We start from the raw sequence: 12,598 nt of genomic DNA on the forward strand, positions 1-12,598 counted from the left end.
CGCGCGGGCGGTGGGAAGCGGCCTCCCGAGCGCCCCCGCCGCCGCCGCCGTGCGGCAGAGCCATGGAGACTGCGTGGCCGCCCGCCATCCGCTCCCTTCGATAGCTCAGCTGGTAGAGCGGAGGACTGTAGGCGCGGCGCCGAGGGCCATCCTTAGGTCGCTGGTTCGATTCCGGCTCGAAGGAGAGGGCAGCTTTTTTGCTGCCTCGGGGCAGGCGGAGGCACGGAGAGCGCTTCCGGCGCCGCCGTCTTGGTTTGCGGCGCTCTGACCCTGCTCTAGAGGCTCCGGTAACCAGCCGTGCCCAGCGGTGGGGGATTAGCTCAAATGGTAGAGCGCTCGCTTAGCATGCGAGAGGTAGCGGGATCGATGCCCGCATCCTCCAGTTTTCCTTCTTCATTCCCCGCCCTGGGAGCTTTCCTTTCGGTTCGGTGTGGAAAGTTAGCTCCACAAGTAAGTCAAGGGAACTTGAAGTTAGGGCTCGGATTCAAAACAACCACAAAAGACAGCTTCACACAGGGTGGGTTGTGGCTGCAAAGAGTTGATGTTTTTAGTTACAGAAAATTACATTCGGTTTGCTTTTTAGAAATTAGGGAAGAAAGTATCCGTTCTTCTTAATGACATGGCAACAGATGGTTTGTTGTCCGATCTGTTCCCGCAAGGAATCCTTTGTGATTCGTTTCTGATACCTGCAACTTCCAGGGTGATCTGAGGCAGAGCAGCCCGTAGTTAGGGGGATCCCACTGTTGGAAAGTCGAAACAAGGAGCAATCTGTACGCCCAAGCTACCCGAAACGCCGGCCGAGCGGAGGGCCCGCATGGTCCTGCCCCAGCCCTGCTTACCCCCGCAGCACGGTGCCCTGCTTCGCGGGCTCCGTGCAGAGGCCCAGGCCAGGGTAACGGTGCAGAGGGGTCCCAGTGGAGGGTGTTTTGCATCTGGAAGATGGTTCCAGAGACCAGCTGTGCAGAAGAACTAACTGGAGAAAAGTTCTTTCTATTACTGTGCAATTAAAAAAAGGGGGGGGGTAAAGGTAAAAATACTATGCCCACTGATTTCAGCTTAAACAGAACACATGCAAAGATCTTTCTGGGTCATATTACTAGAAGAAAAAAAATTCTAATTTTTGGATTAGGGTCGTAATTTTCTAGAATAGCGTTATAAAAAAAGCCCTCCCGCCATTCTTACAACACACACACAATATCTTAAGACATCACAATTGCACAGAAGTTTTGTAATTAACTGTATCCTGAATCATGTTCTTAAATATACATTTGCAAAGTAAGAAAAAGTCATTTTAACTTTAAGTGATGAAAAGAGTAAGAAACAGGTAGTAAGTCCAAGGTCCAAGATCTTCAGTAGAGGACATGCATTTGGGGCAGATGACATGGACCAGAACTCAAATAACATCTCAAGGTCCGCATTTCAGGTGGAAATGGAAATAACAAAAAGTTCAAAGGTGGAAGTGGCTCTGTAGCTCAAGTGGTAGAGCGCTCTCCTTTAGCTGAAGAGCTGAGGGACAGCACCCAGGCCCAGAGTTCAAGCCCCACGGCCCACCAAAAAAACAAACAAAAAAAAGTTCAAAGGTATAAATCGAAATCAGGAGTCAGTATTACATAATGGTTTAATTATATGAGTAATGACAACTGGTGGCCTTTCTTGGCATTGCTACTCCCTGAGGCATGATTTTAGAAGTTGTCTGACATCTTAATTGGCTCAGTTTTTTTGTTTTTTGTTTTTTATTTGTGGAACAGAGACCATAATAATGGTAGTTTTAATGGATCTTGTAATGCTCCTGTATGGTTGCCTGGCTTATAGTAAACATCCTATAAGCATTAACTTTTATCAGTGAGGAAGGACAGGAAGGAAAAGAAGAAGAAAAAGGGACAGAAAGGGAAAGGAAGGGAAGGGAGAGCAAATTGCTGAGATTTGGGTACATTTCAGCAGCTAGAAACCTGCAAATGTACCATACTTATAGTGAAGACCTAGAAGAATTACTCTAAAGTTTATGTTTGTTGATAACAATGCAGGAAAGAGAAGATTGAGTATTTTATGGAAGGAAAATAATAATACTAAAAATTATGGATATATACTAAGATATAGATATATAGCCATTAGTCTATAGAGACGCACACACTGTGTGTGTGTGTACCAATGGCTTAAATATATTATGGTATAAACATAGAATATGTATAACCACTGCAGTCATATTTACTAAGAACTTGTATAGGCATGGGAAATGTTAGTAATTGAATGCCAAGAAAGTAAAGTAAGCATTGAGCAATATAAATGATTAATTATATAAACAATTATAAATTATTTGTAATAAAGCTTACTAGAAATAAATTAGAATGTTAATAATAGTGACTAGTGAACTTTTTCTTCCTCGAAATGTTAAAGTATTTTCTGAAATCAATACTGTTTTAAATTGGAAATCTAGGTGAATTAAACAATTAAGTTCATATTTATTCAATACTTTGTACTTTTTATGTATGTTTTTCATGAAGAAAACACCAGGCACAGTTGGCATCAGTGGTGAATTCTATTGAACATCTGAGGAAAAAGTAAAAGCAACTTCAAACAATTTCTTCCAGAACTATAAAGTTCTTCCCAACTCATTCTATGAGGTCACTGTTACTCTGATACCAAAACCAAGCAATGCCAGTAAGAAAAAAGAAAAAAAAACATAAAAAAACATAAACCAATATCACACATGAACAGATATGTAAAATTTATCAAGAAAATATATACCCAATTAAATCTAACAATATATGAAAAGGAAAAATATTACCAAGTAGGATTTATTCCAGGAACATAAGACTGTTTCATCTCTAAAAAATCAACATAGGGCTGGGAAGGTGGCTCAGTGGTAGAGCACTTGCCTTGCATGCCTGAGGCCCTGGGTTCGATTCCTCAGCACCACATAAGCAAAAAGAAAAAAGCCAGAAGTGGTGCTGTGGCTCAAGTGGTAGAGCACTAGCCTTGAGCTGAAGAGCTTAGGGACATTGCTCAAGCCCAGAGTTCAGGCCCCATGACCGGACCCAAAAAAAAAAAAAAATCAACATAATTGGGTGATTCCCAGGATGAAGTCAAGAACAGTCATTCTCTTTTTTCAATTTCTCTCTTGAGAGTTCAAATATAAGGAGTGACATAAAAAATATAGAAAAAAAGCAATTGAGTTTACTATATTAAACAGGCTAATGGAATATTTGACTAAATTCACTATCCATTCCTAATTTTAAAAACTCATCAAACTTGAAAATGGGAGAGACTTTAACTCCCTTTTCCTGTATAGTGAGCAGCAATTGTGTCTTTCTCTTTCTCCCTGTTTTAAACTTGGGATACTAAAAATAAATCCTTGGTAAAATTTTGAAAAGAAAAAAAAATTGAAAGAGGAGAATTTCATCAACCTGGAAAAGGCATCAATGAAAACATAAAGCTGCTAATATAATGGTACAAGACCAATGGTTTCCTCTTTAGATCTAGCAAGGGCAGCCATTCTGGGTTTTCAGCAAGAATAGATGCAATAAGGCAAGCAAAACCAACTAAAGGATCTCCAGATTCAAAGTATCTCATTTTTAAAAATACTAATACATGTTGGATAGTAATATTTTAGATATTTAGGAATTAAATACAATTTTCATTTAATTCCTTTTGGACTTCTTTTTTTTGGGGGGGGGGTGTTTCTGCAGCTTGAACTCAGGGCCTAGGCACTGTCCTTGAGCTTCTTTTATACAAGACTAGCATTCTACCACTTAATGCATAGCTCTACTCCTGGCCTTTTTTTTTTGGTAATTTAGTGGAGATAAGAGTCACAGACTTTTTCTGCCTGGGCTTGGCTTCAAACCACAATCCTTAGATATCAGCCTTCTGAGTAACTAGTATTACATACAGGCATGAGCCACTGGCACCCAGCTCTTTTTGGATTTTTTTAATGTAGCAATTTGAGAATTGAAAACATCTATATCGTTCATATTATTCATTCACATGCTATTACTTTGAAGAATGTAGGTTGGAGAAAGAAGCAGGGGACATATTGTATCAGACCCGACTTAGTGTTCACAGTGATTAATGTTGCCTAAGGATAACATGACAATTTATGGGATTCTCTGATTTTATTTTTAGTAGTACTGGGGTGTTTATTTTATTTTATACAATTTTAATGAGTTTCATTGTTTTATTTTCATACATGCATATATCATAGCCACCCCCATAACCACCCCCAACATCATTCTCTTTTTTCAACTTCTCCCTTGAGATTTAAAATGTAAGGAGTGACATGTAAAAAATGGCTTGCAAGAGTGAATTCAGGGAAGCCACTCTGAAGCATTTGAGGTATATATTAGCCTATTAGGGGTATGTATGGGCCTAGAGCTGAAGTAAGGACTTCAGACATACACCAGTGGAATAATCCTGGATTAATGTAATTACTACATCGGGGGTTTGCCACTTTATTTATGTATGCATGTATGTATGTATGTATCTATTTAGTCTGTCATGGGGCTGAACTCTGGGCCTGGGCACTGTGCTGTCCCTCAGCTCTTCAGCTCAAGGCAAGCGCTCTACCACTTAAGCCACAAGCCACTACAAACAGAAAAGGTCAAAAGCTATGTACATATGACCATATAAGATGATGCTCAGCAAAATGAATCCCAAGATAGGGACAGAAGAGGTTGTTGACGCTGTTGTTTTTAATATACTCTGTGATTTCTTTGTTTCTTTTGTATCCTCCATGGTATAACCTCTGATTTCACTGTATTTGATTCCGGTGCCCTGCATCTTGTACATACATTTTTCTAATTTGGGGAGGGGAAAGGAAATAACAAAATGCTGAAACAAGGATACAGGTTGACCTATTGTAACAATGAGGGAGAGGAGGGAAAAAAACAAAGGAGGAGGTAACAGTGCTCCATAGGAAAGTACTCATTACCTTACCCCTCTGGACAGCAGAGAGAGAGAGAGAGAGAGAGAAAGTGAGAAAGAGAGAGAGAAAGAGAGAGAGAGAAGGAGAGAGAGAGGAGAGAGAGAGAGACTCATGGACTTTTCTGTTCAGGCTGGCTTTTAACCACAATCCTCAGATCTCAACCTCCTGAGAAGCTAGGATTACAGGCGTGAGCCACCAGCATCCGGCTGTCATTTTTACTTTTTACAAATGAATTATGCCAAGATATGTTCAGAGAAAAATACAATATGTTAGTTTTCAAATATTTCCTCTGTGATCTTTATGATGAAGTAAAATTTATAAACAAAAGCTCTGAAGGAGCAATAATTAAGATTTTTTAAAAAAGTTTTCAGTCAGAAGTTTGCAAACTAATGAAAGCAATGCCAGTGTTAGCTTCTGCTAAATGCTTTTCAAGTTAGTTCACTCATTTCAATTTTCAATAAGGTTTTATTTGCATTAAGAAAGTTAAACCATATATTCAAGCTGCCTCTTGCCAAACAGTTAAATTGGAAAGATTAGTCTACCTTGTTAAGCATTTTTGTAGTTGTCATGAATCAGATCTTTGACATAAGGAGGTGTCATGAATGTTCTTACTAGAGAGTTGGGGGTTTGTCTCAGTAACTTTTTTTTTTTTTTTTGGTCAGTCATGGGGCTTGAGCTGTGGACCTGGGCGCTGTCCCTCAGCTCTTTAGTTCAAGGCAAGCACTCTCACTTGAGCCACAGTGTCACTTCTAGCTTTTTCTGTTTATGTGGTGCTGAGAAATTGAACCCAGGGCCTTATGTATTCGAGGCAAGTATTCTACCACTGAGCCACCTTTCCAGACCTGTTTTAGTAACTTTTAAGGTTGTTAACATGGAAGTAAATTCTTAACACAAATAATGATTAAATAGTGTTGTTTTTTTTTTCTGAAATAAACTCTGAGATCTAGGATACCAAAGGAAATGACATTATGTCCCCAACAAGTGTCTTCTATTATCAGATTTAATATCTGGCAGCACTGATAATCAAAGCAAAGTGCTAGGAATGCCAACTCATTCAAACTTCAAGTGAAGTTCACCTTCTCCACAGATCAACACAATACTCTTACTGTTGGAGACAGATGGATAGATAGGTGGAGAATAGATGGTTGGATGGATGGACAGGTGGGTGGGTGAATGGATGAGTGGAGAGATGGATAGATAAGTGAGTGGGTGGGTGGAGAGGTAAATGAGTATTGCAGAGAACTAGTAACCTTGTCTTAGTTTAAATTTACATAAGATTGAGTGTTGCTCTTTGCTTTTCATGGAATTAAAATAACTTTAGGACCTTTAATTGGAGTTGGCCCAGAAGATGTCACTGATATGTTAGTGTTCTAGCCTTTCTAAGCCTCCGTTAGTAGTTTCCAATGCTGCGCCTCTACATTCACATGATCTGGGATTCTTTCCCTTTTTTTAATGATTTAATTCACCACCAGCTTTCTTACTTCTGCTGGGTTGAGCAAGACTCCCATGCCCTGCTCTTTTCTCTCTTACCAGATCTGTATTCTGTTTACCTCACTGCTTTGCTATAAATTGCACCCTCTATCTAAGCATAACACCTGTTTTGCTTGATTATGTGCCTATTTGTTAAACTAAACCTCTAGTATTTTCAAAGCCTGGACATGAGTAAATGAAAAGAGAACATGAGTCAAGAGATGCAAAGGAGATAGTGGGATCCTCTGATTCCTTGGGCCTTTTCTTTTCTTTCTTCTTCTTCTTTTTTTTAGTTTAGTCCATTTATTCATTTGGATTTGTATTTTTAAGGATTTTTTTCAAATTTTTTATTGTGATTAAGTGGTTACATAATTTCCCAAATTTCACAATATTGTGGGATAGTGATGCTTAGTTAAAGTCACAAACATTCTAACTTTCATGGGGCAAATTGTCTATCATGGTCTATAACATTTATGAGTTCTATGAGCTTTGCAATACAGTTATTTCTTCCACATTGGGCGATATGTACATTTCTTTTGCATAGCGTCAGCTGTTCCCTCTTTCCCATTTGTTCCCTCCCTCCCATCACTGCCATTGAGTTGCTTAGTTCATTTTGGTCAATGTCTCTTTGGGCCTTTTCTAATACCTTCTGCATCCACAATGCTCTGACCTGTTTTGAAAGTCAGGGCAAAGACTAGGTATTGCTTTTCTAATTATCTGATGCTAATGCGGCGTGATGTCATCCTAGTTAGAGAGTACAGAATCCACCAGGAGTCCTCAAGCTTCTGTTAAAAGAATCCTTCACCTCCATTTTTATTTTCTTCAAGATTTTTTTTTCATATCTTAGGCTCTAGGACTGGCCATCTAGTATAGTGGCCATTAGCCATATGTTTCCATTTAAGTATTTGGGGGGTGGGGTTTGCTGGGGTTTGAACTCAGGATCTTGTACTGGCTAGGCAGGCTTGCTACTCACTTTAAATATAAATTCATATTAACCAAAGCATAAAAGTCAATCCCATAGTTGTACTATCCATTGAAATTACTCAGTAGCTATTAGTGTCCAACAGAGAACATTTTTATCATCACAGAAAATGCTGTTGTAGAGCATCAGTCTCGTTGTGTAGGTGTGGCCTAGCTTTGGGGTAGAAATCATAAGCTCTTAGTTAAAAGATTGTCTCTGAGTCTGCATCACAATTTAGCAACCATATGACTGTGGACAACCACTTTGCTGAGGCCCAGCTGGCTCCATGGTGATAATAATACCTATTAGAGCTATTTTACTAGGCGATTAGTCCTTAGTACATGTTTATTATTTTGTTGTGCCCATATAGAAATAAAAATAATTTCAGAATTCCCTTCTTTACCTTCTCAAGATGAAGAACACATTGAAGTTTGATTGGATAATAATAAAAAAAATTGCTGGCCTTTGCTCCATGTTCCTACAAGGGTGTTTAGAATTTCCTCAGTGATGGGCATGTCTTTGTAATAAGATGACTCAGGATGTGGCTGACCAGGACAAAGAGAGCAAACCATATGATTACAAAGTTGGAGCTTTGAACCATGTCACATTAACCAGCCTCTGTGGAGGCCAGGAAGGCTGAAGATTGAGCTCAGTCACATGGTCAATGATTTAATCAATAAACACAGATTAAAAATTCTGAACATAGGAGCAGAAGTGACATTCCCAGTGCAGGGAAGTTGGTATATTTTGACTCTCCTGGGAGAGAACAAGGAGGTTCACACTTGGGAACCAGACTTGGTTTCGTGTGTGCTTCTACTTTTGTCTGGTCTTAATTTGTATCTCTCTTTTTGTTTTATTTAATCTTTTTTTTGGGGGGGGGTCCGGTCGTGGGGCCTGAATTCTGGGCCTGGGCACTGTCCCTCAGCTCTTCAGCTCAAGGCTAGCGCTCTACCACTTGAGCCACAGCGCCACTTCCGGCTTTTTTCTTTTTGCTTATGTGGTGCTGGGAATCGAACCCAGGGCCTCAGGCATGCAAGGCAAGTGCTCTACCACTGAGCCACCTTCCCAGCCCCTGTTTTATTTAATCTTATAAGATCATAACTAGAATGCATTCTTGAGTCCTGTGTCACTTTAGAAAATTATTAAACTGAGGAAATAATGGGAATGAATGCCCAAATTTGCAGCCAGTTGGTCAGAAGCATAGGGGAACTAGGAGCCAAGTTTGCTGATAAAGTCTAAAGCAAGGGCAATCCTGTGGAAGGCTGTGCTGGTCACTTGTGCAGTTTGGCCTACCTGCTGGTAGTTCAGTGTCAGAATGGCTCTGTAAGGCTCCATGTCTTTCATATAACCTGACCCTCCTACTATTCATGAAACCTGCTTCCATTTAGTCTGGTAGCTAGAGTTTTTAAAAGGTCAGACTCTTTCTCTTTTTATTTAGATACACACATATGTCTCAATATATAAAAATATCTATTAACATACATGTATATTACTATATAATAAATTATTATTTATTTATTTATTTACATCAGTACTAGGCTTGAACTCAGGATCTGGCACTGTCTCAGAGATTTTTCACTCAAGGCTGGCACTCAGCCACAACTTTACTTCTAGCTTTTGGGCAGTTAATTGGTTATAAGATTCTCATGGACTTTCTTCCTCTCTGGGCTGGCTTTGAACCATAATTCTCAGATTTCAGCTTCCTGGGAGGCTAGGATTAACAGACATGAAACACCAGCACCCATCTTATTGATATATCTTAATATCAAATGTACCTAGATGCCTATACATCTTCTTAGGGACCCACAATATTTTCCCAGATTTATATGGTGGACCAAGAGCTGTTTGAAGAGGAGAGAATAGTGGTGTTTTTGCTTCTGTTTCTCACTGTCTCTAAACAGACCCTTATCCCAGATTGGAGGATGCAGGAATGAAGAACAAAGAGGGCTTCAAACACCATCAGCTCTCTGTGTAACTACTCCACCAATTTCAAGCCCTGTCTTAAGGTATGTTGATAGTTGTGAAAGGGAAGAGGAGGGAGTAGTGACTTCCAGGTCATTGTGCTGGTTTTTGTGACTTTGTAGAGGTCCTGTGCACTTCAAACTGCAGAGCCCTGAAGATGACTTAATTTCTGAGTAAATTCTAGAGTAGTCCCTGTGTCCTAGACTCTGGTGAAGTAGACCTACATTTTCTGGTTCCTTCCTAAAGCAGAGCACTAGTCCCCCTGTGTTCTGCTCACAAAGCTTACACCCATTCCATAGATTGCTTGTTGGTATTTAAGAAGGAGGAATAGTTAGCAAAGGATGAGGAGGGGGATCTATGTATTATTCATGACATGGCTTATTATATCCCTTTGTAGCCACCACACACAGTGCTAAGAAAAAGTTGGAAGACAGAAAGCAAATGAGAAGGGAGGAAAAAGAGAGAAGGCTGAAAATCTACAGCAAATAATGAAATGTGGGATTGACAGTGCCAAAAGTTTCAGAGACTCATTTCTTTTTCAATCTACAAATACTAAGTTAGTGATGCACTTCACTCACTTCTAGATGAAATGACTGAAGTCCAGCCTGGTGAAGCTATTTCCCAAAGCACACAGTGAGGTAGACAGGAAGCCAGAGAAGAGCAGCTCCTGACTCATTCTCTAACCCTCCCTGTGTCATCGCTGGTGGCTCACAGCTGAGTCATCTCTGTGGATTCCATACCAACCCCAGAGTCTTATTTCTTCCTCTCCTTCCCCAGTGCCATCACCCATGCCAGGGCTTGGTGAGCTCTCACTTGACTATGGGAAACAGCCTCCAATCTGGCCATTAGCCAGGTCACCTCAGTCATCCCCCACTCTCCCAGCACCACTGCAAGATTAACCCAACCAACACACGCTTTCATGGAAGCATCATTGTGAGAACCTTTAAACAACTTCCTGGTGTCTAATTTATTACGTGTTAAAAACTCGAGTCCAGTATTCATGGCCTGCTAATGCATCTGCAATGTGCCCTGAACACCAAGCTAAACCACCACATCCTCTGAGACTCCCTCATGCCTGCACCGCCATGTCTATTTCTCTACCTTCCCTGGAAAGCCTACCAAACTGCATATCCATCCCTCTTAGTTCCTAAGTAGATGGGTTAAAAAAGAAACAAGAAAAAAACCCCTCATCCATGAAGCCTTCCTTATATCTCCCACTCTGAAATCCTCCTTTACTATTTTGGTTTGCATTATGGCTATCTCTATTTAGACTGAGCTCCTTGGGATAATGACTTGTATCTTGTTTACCTTTTAATGGGGACAAATGTTAAATAAGTGCTTTTTCTTTTGGTGCCAGTCCTAGGAGTTGAACTGAGGGCTCTGTCTTTGAGTTTTTTAGCTCAAGGATAGCACTCTACCACTTGAGCCACAGCTCTACTTCTAGCTGTTTGGTGGTTAATTGGAGATAAGAGTCTCACAACCTTTCCTTTGCAGGCTGGCTGAAAACTGTGAACCTCAGATCTCAGCCTTCTGAGTAGCTTATATTACAAGCATGCCAACAGTCCCTGGCTCCCGATAAAAGCCTTTTTGGGGGGGGGAGCGGAAAGTGAGTCCTGGGGCTTGAACTCTGGGCCTGGGCACTGTCCCTGGGCTCTTTTGCTCAAGGCTAGCACTCTACCACTTGAGCCACAGAGCCACTTCCAGCTTTTTTTTTCTATGATTAATTGGTGATAAGAGAGATATGAGTCTCACTTTCCTGCCTGGGCTGGCATTGAACCACAATCGTATCTCAGCCTCCTGAGAAGCTAAGATTATATGCATGAGTCACTGGTGCCTGGCTAATAAATACTTTTTGAAGGAAGGAATTCTTCCTATCAGAATAGGCTCTGCTATAGTCTACAATTTTGCTACACAACATTTTAGTCACTGATAGAGCTGAGTGCATATTCAATGGTATTCCCATAAGATTATATTATCTAATGATGTCTCAGCCATCATAATTTCACATGAAATGCATTATGCACATTCATAGTATAAAGAAATCTAGACTACTGTGTGCTTGTTTGTATCTTAATAAAAAAGATTTTAAAATAAAAATAGAAAAACTAGTAGAAAACCATTAGGGACTACCCTGGCTTTGATTATGTAAACCAATCAAATAAATTCCATTTATAATTATGTATGTGTTTTTATAGTTTATGTTTTTCTGGGACCCCTGACAGATACAAGATTGTAAAGATTGTAAAGTCTTTTATTTTTATGGTAGAAACCTTCATAGAAAATACCACCTATAGTGTACTCAGGCCTCCATGATAAACAGAAATTAACTGCCCAGGCTAGGTGACTAGATGAATTCAGTGAGAAAATTTCACCAATTCCCTTCCTCACCATAGATGCTAAATAAATATTGGACACATTAAGAGAATCCTCCAAAGATCCCTGAAATGTTTATGAATACATATAACTTATTATTTAGTAATAGAGCTTACTAGATTGTCGATAAGTGGTCTGTGCACACAGCACTATGAACACACATCCCCAGTCACACTGACTTACCCTTTATTGGCAATGTGAGTAAACACTAGGCATAGTTAGCAGAATGGATTCTTGGTCAAGGTTTTGAAATCATGGAGAAACAGAACGCAAATTCATCACCTTAAAAACAAGCATGGATTCCTTCTCCTCCCCCTCCTCCTCCTCTCCTCCTCTTCCTCTTCCTCCTCCTCTTTATTTTATTTGATTCAGAAATTTTAAATAGAGTAAATATGTTTTACAAAACCATGACAAATATAGAATCCTATGTTTTTACTCAAGAATAGACCAACAATGTCAGAAATGATTAGAGAAGCTATCATTTTTAAAATCACCTTAGAAGAAGGGTCAACTGCATGGGTATTTCAGAAGGGAATCAATCAAACATGGGCATTAGTTGTCAAAAACATTGATAGTTGTAACCTACTGCATGGCCAAGTGAAAATGTTGGTATTTTATCTTTGTATCAGTGACCACCTCATTATAGATTGTGGCTGCAAACTAATTTTTTTAAAGATTATCCTTTTTTGTTTTTTATTTTTTGTCTTTATGTGTGGTGTAAGGTATTAGATGGAAAAGTTAGAGAGCTAGAGAAGAAGCAATGTGGAAGAGGAAAAACTGTACTAAGATTTAAAAACACAACTTTGAAAAAATTCATTATTTACTAGTAAATTTCTTTAAATTTTGAGTATATATATACATATATATATATATGTGTGTGTATATATATATATATTGTGCCAACCCTGGGGCTA

At 39.6% G+C, this 12,598-nt stretch overlaps 2 non-coding genes across 2 annotated transcripts; both read left to right on the plus strand.

The window, feature by feature from the left end:
- Positions 1-94: 94 nt before the first annotated feature.
- On the plus strand, positions 95-184 carry Trnay-gua. The gene is given in 2 exon segments: positions 95-131; positions 149-184. It is a non-coding gene; the product is annotated as a tRNA-Tyr (tRNA).
- A 125-nt stretch (positions 185-309) lies between these two features.
- Positions 310-382, plus strand: Trnaa-agc. The gene has a single exon. It is a non-coding gene; the product is annotated as a tRNA-Ala (tRNA).
- Positions 383-12,598: the final 12,216 nt, after the last annotated feature.

Source organism: Dipodomys ordii, unplaced genomic scaffold, assembly GCF_000151885.1.
Source record: "Dipodomys ordii isolate 6190 unplaced genomic scaffold, Dord_2.0 Scaffold190, whole genome shotgun sequence".
Classification (NCBI taxonomy): Eukaryota; Metazoa; Chordata; class Mammalia; order Rodentia; family Heteromyidae; genus Dipodomys; species Dipodomys ordii.